The following is a 16087-nucleotide window of genomic DNA, read 5'->3' as shown; positions in this document are numbered from 1 at the left end:
GACACCAGAATAGGGCCAAGAGCGAACCAAAGCTGTTAGGAAAGAGTGGGTGCATGTTCCCACAATGGGTGCTGATACCTCACACCTTTGGTGTGAGAATGCCTCTTGCTACATCAGTGTATAAGGGTCTTTGTTTTGGGTGATAAAACATGAAACCAAGTCTGAGTCATCTACCTATTAGGAAATTCTGGGAGAGGATGCCATAGGAGAAATCCAAGAGAGAAAACATGCCTGCTCAATGAGTGGGGTTTGCTGTGTGAGTTCAGACATGATATGAGATAGGCTAAAGATATAAACAAATTTTATGCTCCTTGAGAGCAACAAGTAAGAGAAGAGGTTATTGAGAAGCTGTGATGTTGCCAAATCACTGCTATGTGTAATAAAATATATCTATTGCCAGGATGGCTAGTCAGTGGGAATTCCTTTGTGTAAGGGAGAAATTACTACAGGAAAGAAATATATGGCTAATGTGCTCTGCATAGCCTCTGGTTTGGGGATAAATTTGACTAAAGAGAGAATAACAGGAGATGTTGGCTTGCCTGCCTCTTACAGCTTGAAGAATGGAAGAGAAAAAGAGTACAAGTTAGATCTGTGCTAAACATTCCTTCCATGTGTCCAAACACTTGAAATCCATAGGAAGATAAGCCAGAAAAAAAAAACAGACAAACAAACAAAAATAAAAACAACACAAAAAAACTTGATTTGTCGGGAACCACAGACTGATACTGTATTTTAGTGGCTTTTTATAAGTCTCTTGGTGTGATGGTATCTATGTGAAACTGGAGAGACTTTGGCCTACATCAGCAAATAATTGAGTGTATAAATATGTTGAAACATTCAGGAATGAGGAAAGGAAAAATCAAATGATAAGTTCTGATCCGGTTACAAAAAACAAAAGCAGAACAAAACAAAACAAACAACAATAGAAAATAACCAAATGTGTTAAGATTTGTGTTGAGCTAGAGTCCCTGAGGGGAAAATTGATAAACGGCCAAATGTGGCTTTTTGAAAGGCTTTAAAATCTAACCAAGGGTTAAAGGAAAGAATGAAAGTCAAGAGGTTCAGGTTGTTCCTACTGCACCCCTTGAAGAGGAAAGTTATGCCATTGGATGGAAATCATCAAGCTGCTCCTCTGACATGGTGGCCAAGTTTGACTGCAATTGATGGCTATAGATGGCAACTGAAGACATGACAAATTATGGATTCATTTGTCCACTATTAAAGTATAAGTTACTTAGATTTTGGTGGGTTCTGGACCCAAAATTACATTTATTCATGACAGTCACCAAAACCACTAAGAGCAATGGGTTGTTAGATCTGGGAATAAATCATTCCAGGTAAAAAGAACCAAGCTTGTCCTACGAGTGGGCAGTAAACCCACTACAGAAAGTTATGTATAAAAAGTGCTGGGGATAGAACTTGTGCAAAGCTAAACCACGGGCTCTCGCTGAAGCTAGGCATGCCAGAGGGACAGAGAGTGGAAATGGCCAGAACTGCAGATCAAGTCACCAGACCTTGAGTGTGGTGCAGCCAGGCACATAGGGTTCTGTTCTCACTTGTTGCTAGGATAAACTAATTTGAAATGTCCTTATCAAGGCTTTGGGAGTATGGAAAATGCTTGGAGATCTCATTGAGTTTCCTCAGTATAAGGATGCCAAACAAGTATATTCAGTAGTGGGATCTTTTTGCACTGTGTTGGATCATGCTAATGCATTTTAAAGCATTTCTTTAGCCACTGGATATCAAGACCAATTTGCATTCACTTGGAATGGTCATCAGGGGACATTCGTGGTCCCTGAGGTTACCTTCACAGTCACATTCTTTGCCACGGGATTGTGTCCTGGGTTCTTGCTGTGTCATGCTAACAATCCTCCAAACAATAGAAGAATACTAATTCTTGAGTGTTTTTCAGATTATATAAATTCTAAAACTATCCATGTGCCTATACAAGAACAAGGGTAGAAGATGAATGCACACAAGGTATAGGGGCCAGACACAGCTATAAAATTTTTGGGAGTATTATGGTCCTGTAAGACATGTATGTTACCTAAAAAAGTTATTTTTTAAAACCTAAGATTATAAGTAGCCCGTGTCTATAAATACAAAAGAGCTGCAGGTATAGTTGGGTACATGGGGTTTTAGAAGATCTCTACTTGTCCCAAGTAGTCTTTCCTTTGCATAACTTGATATACAACAGGGTGAAGTTTGGGATTGGTGTGAAAAGGTTCAAGAGGCTTTTGAACAAGTTAAGACTCTTATAGGACATGATGACTATCTGTGTATTCTATATGGAATACTGCAGTGGAGCTTTTGGTTTCCTTAAAAAATCAGTTATGTTGTATAAATATGATTTTGTTATAATCCCATGTGTGGAATGTAGAAATATTTTTAACTTGTCCACAACTGATAATGGCCTTATGAGAAGGGCATATAATCTTTGTCAGCTGAGAACTGCCTCGTGTGGGAAACACGTTTTTTGCCAGCTGGAAAACATCCTGATGCAGACTCTGAGAGAATATAAAAAGGATCCTGGATGGAGAGTGGGCTTCAAGACACTCCTAGAGAGAAGTGCTCCAGAGAATTTTCAGAAAGGCTGCTATGTGTTAGTTCTTCTGCTGCTATTCACTGCTGCTGTTTGGTGATCAATGTTCGCTGTGTACAATTTGCTGTTTGCTGTTACTGTTTTTTGCTTGTTTACTCTTTGGCTGGACTGTTGGGATCCTGTGGAATGCCACAGTCTCAACATTATGACAGATTGGAAATTCCAAGCAACTTAATACATAACATTTCAATTAAGGGTCATTCAAAGTTTCTGGATATGGGCAAACTGTATCTAGTCTTTGTCAGAATGTAACATAAGTGTCCTCTAGTCCAATTCCCAAGGAACTAAGTCTACAAAAGTCTACATCCCTTGTCCCTATTAACTTTCTTTTCCTTGTACCTGAGGTTTGGGATTTGAAGGGAGGTAGAGGGATTTAGAAACCCCAAATGAAGTAGGTTTTAAAAGTTAAAGCCTTATCGTATGTTTATGCTGCACTATACAGCTAAGATCCACTTATAAGTGAGTACATAAGAAGGATCCAAAAGAGGATATGTGTCTCCCTAGGAAGGGGAAAGAGAATAAATGGAGATAGTGGTTGAATAGAGGGAATAAGGTAGGAGAGGAAGCACAGAGAAATATGAAGGTAGAATCACACTTCAGAGGAGTTGGGGGGGAGAGGACAGAAGGCATGTAGAGAAAAGAGAAACTGAGGGTTGTGGGCATCTCTGTGATGTGCTGGAGACCTAAGTCAGGGTAGGCTCCTGGGAGGATATGACTGGGACTCAAGCAGAGACTCCTAATAAAAAAGAGGCCACAGAGATTGAAGAGGACTCCCTCTAGCTAGACAATTCTTCTAGCAGAGGGAAGGGAACACCAACCTACCCACAAAAACTTCAACCCAAAATTTAGCCTCCCCACATGATGTGCAGGGATAAAGATAGAGCAGATAGAGGAGAGTTTGAGTGAATGTCCAACCAATGTCTGGCTGAACCAAAGACCAACCCTATGGGAGAGTGCCAATCCCTAACACTATGAATGATACTCTTCTAAGCTTGCAGACAGGAGCCCATCAGAGTTGTCCTCTGAGAGGCTCTGCCCAGAAGTGCCTCAAAACAGGTGCTGAGACTCACAACCAAACATTGGGCAAGTATTGTGGAAAAGTGGAAGGAAAGAGAAAAGGGCCTAGAGATGACAGGAGTTCCACAAGAAGTCCAACAGAGCCAACTAACTAGGACCCAGAGGGGCTTGCTGAGGTTGAAGCATCAACCAAGAATCATGCATGGACTGGACCTAGGCCCCCTACAAAGGTGTAGCAGATGGGCAACTTAGGCTTCATGTGGGTCCCCAAGTTAAAGAAGAGGGACTACATCTGATATGGACTCTCTGCCAGATTTTTAATCACTTTTCCCTGGAGGGACTACCTTGCCAGGAAGAGGACATGCTTAGTCCTGGTGCAACTTGATGAGCTGAGGTGGATGGCAAAGAGAGAGGGCCCTCTTTTCTGAGGAATATGGGGTGGGAAGGAGGGGGGGTAGGACTGGGAGGCAAGAAGGGATGGGATACAACCAGGATGTAAAGTGTAAATATATACACATATATATAATAAATTATAAAATAAAAAATCAAAGCCTACAGTATAACTCTCAAACTGTCTTCTAAACATTTGTGCTTATAGAAGAAACTTCTTTTTCAGTGGATGCTTTGTCACAGAAACTTCTAGCTCCAGGTGAAGCTCCTAACAACAAGTTATTCATTGATTATTGACTGTTGCTGTAGGAGAGTGGCCCAGCACTTAACTATAAAAATTGGCTATAGTATCTGAACAAATAAAACTTGGAAGGTTATATATCATGGCACAGTTATCAAATGTGTGAAATGTAATATTCATAAAAGGAGAAATTATAAAACAAATTTTAGTATGTTCTTCACCCAGTCGCTATAAATGTGACAAATAACAGTAAGTATTAACCATGCCACAGTCTCAACATTATGACAGATTGGAAATTCCAAGCAACTTAATACATAACATTTCAATTAAGGGTCATTCAAAGTTTCTAGACATAGGCAAATTGTATCTAGTCCTTGTCACAATGTAACATAAGTGTCCTTTAGTCCAATTCTCAATACAATCCTTCTTCCCCTCTATACCTCCTAAGTCCAGCCTTCACCCTCCACTCTTCCACTAGCATCCCAAACTCCCGTCAGAATGGGCATCAGCTTCTGCATGCAGTATCCTAGGGTTTCTTTGTGTTTCAGTTGTCATCTGGAATCAACATTAGAATGTTAGGACTTGATAGGCCTTTGTCTCTGATCTAAGTGGATGCCGTCACTCAAAAGATGACTAACCAAAGACTGAGGTGAACACATGCTTACTCTAAGGCCAGAGGTGAGCATCTTGTAGATCAGGAGCTGGGACTAGAAGGAAGGTCTCTCCTTTCCACTGTACTACCCTTCATATGAAGCTGTCTAACTTCTCTGAGGGCAAATGAAACATAAAAAGTAGACTAAGGCATGATAGTTGCCAATTTGTACAAATCTATTTTAAAAATAATTTTATTTAATTTCTTTATTTTATTTATTACAATTTATTCACCTTGTATCCCAGCTGTAGTCCCCTCCCTTATTCTCTACCAATCCCACCCTTACCCCCTTGTCTCTTCCCATGCCCCTCCCCCAGTCCACTGATAGGGGAGGTCCTCCTCTCCTTCCATCTGACCCTAGCCTATCAGGCCTCATCAGGACTATCTGCACTGTCTTCCTCTGTGGTCTAGTAAGGCTGCCTTCCCCCCACACTTAGTGGGAGGTGATCAAGGAGCCAGCCACTGAGTTCATGTCAGAGACATATGGGTTTTCTTACTAGGGATTTCCACTTGGAGACTGAGATGCCATGGGCTACATCTGTGCAGGGGTTCTAGGTTATCTCCATGCATGGTCCTTAGTTAGAGTATCAGTCTAAGAAAAAAAACCCTGTGCCCAGATATTTTGGTTCTCTTGCTCTACCTGTGGAGCTCCTGTCCCCTTCCGGTCTTTCTATCTCCCCCTTCTTTCATAAAATTTCCTGCACTCTGCACACAGTTTGGCTATGAGTTTAAACATCTGTTTTAATACCCTGCTGGGTAGAGCCTTTCAGAAGCCCTCTGTGGTGGGTTTCTGTCCTGTTCCCTGTTTTCTCCCTCTTCTGATGTTCATCCAGTTTGCCTTTTTGAATGAGGATTGATCATCTGACCCAGGGTCCTCCTTCTTGCTTAGCTTTCTTAGGTGTACAGATTTTAGTATGTTTATCTTATATTATATGTCTAATATCCACTTATAAATGAGTATATACAATGTGTGTCTTTCTGCTTTTGGAAAGATGGCTCAGTGGTTAAGAGCACTGTCTGTTCTTCCAAAGAACCCAGGGTTAATTCCCAGCACCCACATGATAGCTTACAACTGTCTGTAACACCATTTCCAAGGGATCTGACATCTTCACACTAATACAAATAAAATAAAATTAAACAAATTTTAAAAAAAGCTTGCAGCCCGATCCCAGAGAACAGTAGCACATCCTTTATTTGACTGTGACATTGACCATAAATGAAGAAGCTCATGTAATTAAGCAGTAATTTTTTAAACACCATAAAAATGATTTTTATTTTCTGGATGCAGGACTGCTTGAGACCGCAGAGGCTACTCACACTTGGCTTCAAGAATTTTTTTTTCTCCTAAATAAAGTTGTTTCAAAACCATATTATGCTTATGAATATTGACTCTTTTTTTTTCTCTTACTAAGTAACTGGTATTTATTATAAAACTAAGCAAGAATCTTCAGGAGTTAAGGAAAAAAAAGCATGTGACGAATTTCATGTTTTCATAGTACAACTCCAAACATACTCATCATGGTTGTTTATACAAACTGAAATATTCCTCTGCAGTCAGACTCTATTATCATTATTCTGTCTTTCCCACACCAAACCCAAGTAAAGAGCTGGGCATGAAGCTTTAAGAATACATTATCAAGCAGAATAGCCATCATCTATCAGCACTTTCACAAACCTGGGTGTTATGCTCATAGATTAGCATCTTGAAGCCAGCTCTGCTCTGACTTCTGCTTTTCTTTGCTGTACTTCCTCTGTGGAGTTTAGAATTTCAGGTACAGAATTAAAGGACAACTTAGACAATTATTTCCAACTGAATGCCTGGTGCCAACTTCACTAAGACATCAAGTTTTGAACAAGGCTCCATAGTGTGGCAATTCCATTTTCCTGGAAGCTACAGTTTTTGTTCTCTTTTTCAGTTCTCATTTGTTTCACTCTTTTTATCATTACATAATTGGTTATATTTAAACAAATCTAGAAAGTACACAGGTCATTTTGGGGTCACTGTTTGTTGACAGGGAGCCCGACTTCTTTGTGAAGGAGGGCTGGAAAGCCTAGGACTAGGATTGGAGGACTGAACAATATGTTGTTCAAAAGGTAGAAAAACTGACTGTGAACAATCAATTGAGATAACTCACTACAAGGAGAGCAACAGAACCAAAATATCTGGGAATGGGGATCTTTTGCTGAGACTGATACTCCAACCAAGGACCATTGATGGAGATAACCTTGCATCCCTGCACAGATGTAGCCCATGGCAGCTCAGTGTCCAAGAGGGTTCCCCAAGAATAGGAACAGGGATTGTCTCTAACACAAACTCGTGGGCTGGCTCTTTGATCACCTCCACCTGATGGGGTAGCAGCCTTACCAGTCCACAGAGGGGCGACAAAGAAGCCAGCCCTGATGAGACCTGATAGACTAGGGTCAGATGGAAGGAGAGGAGGACCTCCCCTATTATTGGACTGAGGGAAGAGTATAGGAGAAGAAGAGGGAGGAAGAGTAGGATTGGGAGCGAATGGAGGAGGGGGCTACAGCTGGGATACAAAGTGAATAAACTGTAATTAATAAAAAAAACTGAGATAAAAAGTGAGTAAACTAATAAAAAATAAAAAATTATTTAAAAACCAAAGATAAGGGGAGCCAAGATGGCAGCGCCGGGAGAGCACTGTGTCTGAGAAGCAGGACAACACACTCCGTGCAGCAACCAGGAGACTGAACTCTGGGCCCTAAAACTACAGCGATCGTGTTTCCCAGGTGAGGGGAGGCTCCCACAGCATGGGAATCGGTCGGGTCCACTCTCGGGCTGCCCAGCCAGAACACGGAAGAGATCCCCGGTAACGCGAGCACTGGGTCTCGGGCCAGAGCCGCACGCCTGCGTGTCCCAATCATTTTCCCAGGCTGATCGGTGGGCACAAGGGAGCCAGAGACTGGGAGTCCCGGTCACAAGAAAACCCCACGGGGAAGGAAAGTTGTGAGTCACTCAGTCTTTCCCTGGAAGGTCTCACAGACCACGGGTACCCGCTGCCATCACAACTGAGCTCCTGCCTCACAGAGAGTGGCTGCGCGCCTAGCTCACCAGTACAGACGAGCTGCGCGCCCCAGTGCAACACAGACTGGGAATCCCTGTCCTGAGAGGGCCCTACAGGGAAGGAAGAAACCGTGCTGCTGGGGTCACCTAGGCTTTCCCAGGGAAAAGTCTAGCAGACTACTGATCGCAAACAGGCAAGTAAGCAAAGCCATCACAGATCCGGGCCCAAACAGGGAGCACAGAGTTATTGGGAACCCAGATCCTGCAGACTAGCAGGCGGGCGCACGCTCTGCCAGCCCAGAGGCCTGCTTTGTACCAACTACTCCTTACAGACAGAACTGTGTGCCCCAAGACACCAGAGTCTTAGAGTCATTGTCTGAAGAAACCCTCACAAGGAACAAGGAACAAAGCAAAGGGGACTGACTTAGGCAACCCAGTATATCCCTGGAAAAGGTCCCACAGACTGACCTAACCTAGGGAACTGCTGTGCCCCAGATAGCCTGCTGTTACCAGGAGAGCAGTACCCACCCACCACAGATTACCTCTTGGGTTCTTGGGCACAGAGCCCCAACCTCAGAACTACAAAAGACCGGGAACCCTGAGATCAACCCCCAGATACTGCTCCAAAGGGCAACCAGTTATCCCTAACAAAACCGACAAAACCACGGGACACACAGGTTACAGCAGCTGATCACTAAATTTACAGCAAGAAACCCAGAAGGAGGGCAGCTGTCTCCAGGACTTCTCCCAGTGAGAGGAGAACCCTCTTGACTAATCAGGACCACAGTTACCACCCAGGTCTCTATGCCTGAGGTGAGCTGTAGCAACTCCTGAAAAACACCGGCCATCCAGTGACTATACCCAAAAAGCTGAGAAGGCTTCCTTCAGGAAAAATCATCTTCCTGCCAAAGGGATTCTCTCCACTACAAGAGTCCAGGAACAATCAGAAACTAACTTCAAACAACTAAGATAGCCCAATGGGTAGAGGACAGTGTAAAAGCTCAACCAACAAAAGCCAGAGCAATATGGCATCTCCAGAACCCAGTTATCCAGGGGCAAATAGCCCTAGACACCACAGCATAATTGAAATTCAAGGACATGACCTAATATCTATGCCCATGAAGAAGATAACGGAGGAAAAAAATAAAATACGAAAAGAAATAGAGGAAGCTGCAGCCAAACAGTTTGTGGCCTTTAGAGAGGAAATGCTTAAATCACTGAATGAAATAAAAGAAACAGTGGATTGTTCAAACAAACAGCTGAAGGAATTGATGGAAAAACATGAAAATACAGTCAGACAAGTGAAGGAAACCAACAAAATAGCTCAAGACCTGACGATAGAATTGGAAAAATTAAAAAAAACATAAATAGAAGAAATTAGGGAGAGAAAGAACTTAGGGAAGAAAGCAGGAACTACAGAAGTCAGCATAACGAATAGGCTACAAGAAATGGAAGAAAGAATTTCAGGTGTGGAAGATACAATGGAAGAAATAGATGTATCTGTCAAAGAAAATGTTAAATCTAAAAAATTCCTGACACAGACCGCCCAAGAAATTCAAGACAACATAAAAAGACAAAACCTAAGAATAATAGGAATAGAGGAAAAAGAAGATTCCCTGCACCAAGGCCCAGAAAATATTTTCAACAAAATCATTGAAGAAAATTTCCCCAATTTAAAGGAGAGGCCAATAAGAATACAAGAGGCCTATAGAACATCCAATAAATTAGACCAGAAAAGAAAATCCTCCCGCCACATAATAATCAAAACTGTAAGTATACAGAACAAAGAAAAAATACAAAAAGCTGCAAGAGAAAAAGGCCAAGTGACATATAATGGCAAACCCATCAGAAACACACCTGAATTTTCAACAGAGACTATGAAAGCCAGAAGGGCCTGGACAGATATCATGCAGACCCTAAGAGAACACAGATGTCAGCCCAGGCTACTATACCCAGCAAAACTCTCAGTCTTCATAGAGTGAGAAAACAAGATATTCAATGACAAAAACAAATTTCAACAATACCTACACACAAATCCAGCATTACAGAAGACACTAGAAGGGAAAATACAACCCAAGAAAACTAGCTACATTCAAGAAAACACAGGAAATAAATAATCCCACTACAGTAAAACAAAAAGCAACCAAGCACACAACCATATGACCACAGCCAACATCAAATTCAAAGGATCTAACAGCCACTGGTCATTAATCTCTCTCAATATTAATGGACTTAATTCTCCAATAAAAAGACACAGACTAACAGAATGGTTGTGTAAACAAAATCCAGCAATCTGTTGTATACAAGAAACACACCGAAGTTACAAAGATAGATATGACCTGAGGGTAAAGGGATGGAAGACGGATTTCCAAGCAAATGGATGCAAGAAGCAAGCAGGAGTAGCCATTCTAATATCTAATAAAATAGACTTTCAACCAAAATTAATCAAAAGAGATGGGGAAGGATACTTCATACTCATCAAGGGAAAATTCCACCAAGAAGACATCACAATCCTGAACATCTATGCCCCAAATACAAGGGCACCCATATTGTGAAAGAAACATTGATAAAACTTAAACCACACATAGATCCCCACACACTAATAGTGGGAGACTTCAACACCCCACTCTCAACAAAGGACAGGTCAACTAAACAGAAATTAAACAAAGAAACAGTATCTCTAACAGAGGTCATGAATCAAATGGACCTAACAGACATTTACAGAACCATACACCCAAACACAAAAGAATTTACCTTCTTCTCAGCACCTCATGGAACCTTCTCCAAAATAGACCACATAGTTGGTCACAAAGCAAGCCTTAACAGATACAAGAAGATTGAAATAATCCCTTGTATCCTGTCTGATCACCATGCAGTAAAGCTGGACCTCAATAACAACAGAAATAGCAAAAAGCCTACACACACATGGAAACTGAACAACTTGCTACTGAATCACAGCTGGGTCAAGGAAGAAATAAAGAAAGAAATTAAAGGCTTCCTAGAACTCAATGAAAATGAAGACACAACATACCCAAATCTGTGGGACACAATGAAAGCAGTGCTAAGAGGAAAGTTCATAGCACTAAGTGCCTTCAAGAAGAAATTCGAGACAGCTCATTCAAGCAACTTAATGGCCCACTTAAAAACCCTAGAAAAAGGAGAAGCAGACACACCAAAAAGGAGTAGATGGCTGGAAATAATCAAACTCAGGTCTGAAATCAATCAACTAGAAACAAATAAAACAATTCAAAGAATCAATGAAACCAAGAGCTGGTTCTTTGAGAAAATCAACAAGATCAACAAACCCTTAGCCAAGCTAACTAAAAGGCAGAGAGACACCATCCAAATCAACAAAATCATAAATGAAAAGGTGGACATAACCACAGACACTGAGGAAATCCAAACAATAATTAGGACTTACTTCAAAAGTCTATACTCAACAAAATTTGAAAATCTAAATGAAATAGACAATTTTCTTGATCAATTCCACTTACCAAAGCTAAATCAGGACCAGGTAAATCAACTAAATAGTCCTATATCCCCCAAGGAAATAGAAGCAGTCATCGAAAGTCTCCCATCCAAAAAAAGCCCAGGACCTGATGGTTTCAGTGCAGAATTCTACCATACATTCAAAAAAGAGCTAACTCCAATTCTCTTCAAACTATTCCACAAAATAGAAACAGAAGGAACATTACCAAACTCATTCTATGAAGCCACAGTCACCTTGGTACCTAAACCTCACAAAGACCCAACAAAAAAAGAGAACTTCAGGCCAATCTCCCTTATGAACATTGATGCAAAAATACTCAACAAAATACTCGCAAACCAAATACAAGAACACATCAAAGATCATCCACCATGACCAAGTAGGCTTCATCCCAGGTATGCAGGGGTGGTTCAATATACGGAAATCCATCAATGTGATCCACCATATTAACAAACCAAAAGAAAAAAAAAACCACATGATAATCTCCCTAGATGCTGAAAAAGCATTTGACAAAATTCAACATCCATTCATGTTTAAAGTATTGGAGAGATCAGGGATACAAGGCACATATCTAAACATAGTAAAGGCGATATGCAGAAAGCCTATAGCCAACATCAATGAATGGAGAGAAACTTAAAAGCAATCCCACTGAAATCAGGGACAAGACAAGGCTGCCCACTCTCTCCATATTTCTTCAATATAGTGCTGGAAGTCCTTGTTAGAGCAATAAGACAGCTAAAGGAGATCAAGGGGATACAGATGGGAAAAGAAGAAGTCAAATTATCACTATTTGCAGATGATATGATAGTATACGTGAGTGACCCCAACTCACCAGGGAACTCCTACAGCTGATAACCACCTTCAGCAAAGTGGCCGGATACAAAATTAACTCAAAAAAAAAAAAAATCAGTAGCCGTCCTGTATACAAAAGACAAAATGGCTGAGAAAGAAATTAGGGAAACAACACCCTTCACAATAGCCACAAATGACATAAGGTACCTCGGAGTAACCCTAACCAAGGAAGTCAAAGACTTGTATGAAAAAAATTTCAAGTCTCTGAAGAAAGAATTAGAAGAAGCTATCAGAAGATGGAAAGATCTCCCATGCTCATGGCTTGGCAGGATTAACATAGTAAAAATGGCCATCTTACCAAAAGCAATCTACAGATTCAGTGCAATTCCCATCAAATTACCAACACATTTCTTTACAGACCTGGAAAGAAAAATTCTCAACTTCGTATGGAATAACAAGAAACCCAGAATTGCTAAAACAATTCTCTACAATAAAAGATCTTCTGGAGGTATCTCCATCCCTGATCTTAAGTTGTACTATAGAGCAACAGTTTTAAAAACTGCATGGTACTGGCATAGAAACAGAATGGTGGATCAATGGAACCGAACAGAGGACCCAGAAATAAACCCACACACTTATGGGCACCTGATCTTTGACAAAGATGCCAAAACCATACAATGGAAAAAAGATAGCATCTTCAACAAATGGTGCTGGTCCAACTGGATGTCTACATGTAGAAAAATGAAAATAGATCCATACTTATCACCCTGCACAAAACTGAAGTCCAAGTGGATCAAAGACCTCAACATAAAACCAGACACATTAAATCGGCTAGAAAAAAAATTGGGGAATACCCTAGAACTCATTGGTACAGAAGAAAACTTCCTGAACAGAACACCAACAGCACAGGCTCTAAGAGCAACAATCAATAAACGGGACCTCATGAAACTGAAAAGCTTCTGTAAAGCAAAGGACGCCGTCATCAAAACAAAGCGACTGCCTACAGATTGGGAAAGAATCTTCACCAACCCTTTATCTGACAGAGGACTCATATCCAGTATATATAAAGAACAAAACAAGCTGAAAAGCAGCAAACCAAGTAATCCACTTAAAAAATGGGGAACAGAGCTAAAGAGAGAACTCTCAATAGAGCAATATCGAATGGCAGAGAAGCATTTAAAGAAATGCTCAACCTCATTAGCCATTAGGGAAATACAAATCAAAACAACCCTGAGATTTCACCTTACACCCATGAGAATGGCCAAGTTCAAAAACTCAAGTGACAATAGAAGCTGGAGAGGTTGTGGAGAAAGGGGAACCCTTCTCCACTGCTGGTGGGAATGTAAACTTGTACAACCACTCTGGAAAGCAATCTGGTGCTTTCTCAGACAACTAGGAATAGCGCTTCCTCAAGATCCAGCCATACCACTCCTAGGCATATATTCAAAAGAGGCTCAAGTACACAAAAAGGACATTTGCTCAACCATGTTGGTAGCAGCTTTATTTGTAATAGCCAGAAGCTGGAAACAGCCCAGATGCCCCTCAACTGAAGAATGGATGCAGAAATTGTGGTACATCTATACGATGGAATATTACTCAGCAATGAAAAATAAGGAAATCATGAAATTTGCAGGTAAATGGTGGGACCTGGAAAGGATCAAACTGAGTGAGTTGTCCCAGAAGCAAAAAGACATACACGGTATATACTCACTCATATAGACATACAACATAGGACAAACCCACTAAAATCTATGCCTCTAAAGAAACCAAGCAAGAGAGAGGACCCTAACTAAAATGTTCAATCCCCACCTGAAAGGCAAAGAGGATGGACATCAGAAGAAGAAGAAAACAGGAAACAACCTAGAAACCTGCTACAGAGGGAGGGCCTCTGAAAGCCTCTGCCCTGCAGACTGTCAAAGCAGATGCTGAGCCTGATGGCCAACTGTCGGGCAGAGTGAATGGAATTTTAGGTAAGAAGTGGGAAATAGTAAGAGCAGGAACTCCACAAGGAGAACAACAGAACAAGAAATCTTGAACACAGGGAACTTCCCAGAGACTCATACTCCAACCAAGGACTATTCATGGAGATAACCTAGAACCCCTGCACAGATGTAGCCCATGGCAGGTCAGTGTCCAATTGGGTTACCTATTAATGGGAAGAGGGACTACCTCTGACATAATCTGATTGGCCTGCTCTTTGATCACCTCCCCCTGAGGGGGGAGCAGCCCTACCAGGCCATAGAAGAGGACAATGCAACCACTTTTGATGAGAACTGATAGACTAAGATCAGAAAGGAGAGGAGAACCTCCCCTATCAGTAGACTTGGGGAGGGACATGCATGCAGAAATGGGAGGGAGGGTGGGATCGGGAGGGGAGGAGGGAGGGGCTTATGGGGAGATACAAAATGAATAAAGTGTAATTAATAAAAAAATAAAAAAACAAAAAATATGAAGTAAAAAAAACAAAAGATAGAAAAACTGAAGGATGAATACAGCACTTGCTTTCGAAAGATTATCTATCCATCTATCTATCTATTTACCTATCTATCTATCTATCTATCATCTTTTTGTTGTTATTTTTTTGTTTTGTTTTGTTTTGTTTTTTTAAGTCTCAGGTCTAGTTCCAACCATGCCACTTGGACAACATAAGAAGTTGTGGACTGAGCAGTCCCTGGGACAGAGTAAGCATAAAAGAAATGCTGGGACCAAGTAGGAAAGTCTAACATCAATGCAAATTTTGCTGGAGGTCTTGACCTACACAGTATTTAAATAAGTTAAATTAGTTGTCATTTAAGCAGTAAGGTATCTCTGTTCAAAGGGAGAGCCACAGTTTCTCCTAAATATAGCTCTAGCTTGTGTCAAGTTGACAACAAATACCAAACAAAACAGCAACCAGGAGAGTTGACCCTTGTCAACTTGATAGACAAATGTATCATTATTCAACTCTGTTTCTTTATTGTTTATCGCAAAGATTTTATATCATTATTAATGTCACAATGTAAAATAAATAACTGTAAAGCATCTCATGTGTCCTCAGCTCTTGCAGGGGAAGCTATTCTGTCTGAAGCTCCTCCCCTAGAACTTAACTTACCCTGGAGAAAAAAGCCTATTCCACATTTGCATTCTGGTACTTAGTTCCCATCTCTCTCTCTCTCTCTCTCTCTCTCTCTCTCTCTCTCTCTCTCTCTCTCTGTGTGTGTGTGTGTGTGTGTGTGTGTGTATTATGAGAGACAGACAGAAACAGTAACATGCAGAGAGACAGACAGACAGAGATAGACAAAGATATATGTATATGTGTGTGCACAGTTTCAGATGTGTATATGTTTGTGTGTGTGTGGTAGAGGAGGGCATGTCGACTGCATAACCGGAGAAACTGGCATGGAGCTAGAGTGGAGTTGCAATGTGTCCAAACTCCAAAAATCTCCCTCTATGTTCTGTGTTTGTATGTCCCGCTCATCGTCAGCAACCTCCCCAATTCTCCAAGTAGTCATAAAGCACCTGGAATTCCTCTGTATGCAAATGAAGGATTCCTAGCACCTCATCCCCAGCAATTGATGTGCACCCATCATGGGAATCCCCTCCCACTCCCCAAGGTTCATAGAGCATGTGTTCACCCCAAATAAAGACACACACAAGCTGTTTCACTGAGTATCAGGTAAGAGCTGCTATTTCACTGGAAGAGCTATGAGAGCTGTAACACTAGAATCCTCAGAAAAGGTACTCCCAGCAGGACTGGAATCCTGCAGACACCACCCATTCAGGGTTCACTTCATTTCTTCCCAGCACGGTCCCGCCATGCCTGATGCCCCAAGGGAGGAAGTGGATTGGTGAGCCGTGTGTGTGTGTGTGTGTGTGTGTGTGTGTGTGTGTGTGTGTGTGTG

This window comes from Psammomys obesus, unplaced genomic scaffold (genome assembly GCF_907164565.1).
Source record: "Psammomys obesus unplaced genomic scaffold, mPsaObe1.curated_primary_1811, whole genome shotgun sequence".
Taxonomy (NCBI): Eukaryota; Metazoa; Chordata; class Mammalia; order Rodentia; family Muridae; genus Psammomys; species Psammomys obesus.
The sequence above is the reverse complement of the archived record's forward strand: the minus strand, read 5'-3'. Positions refer to the sequence as shown.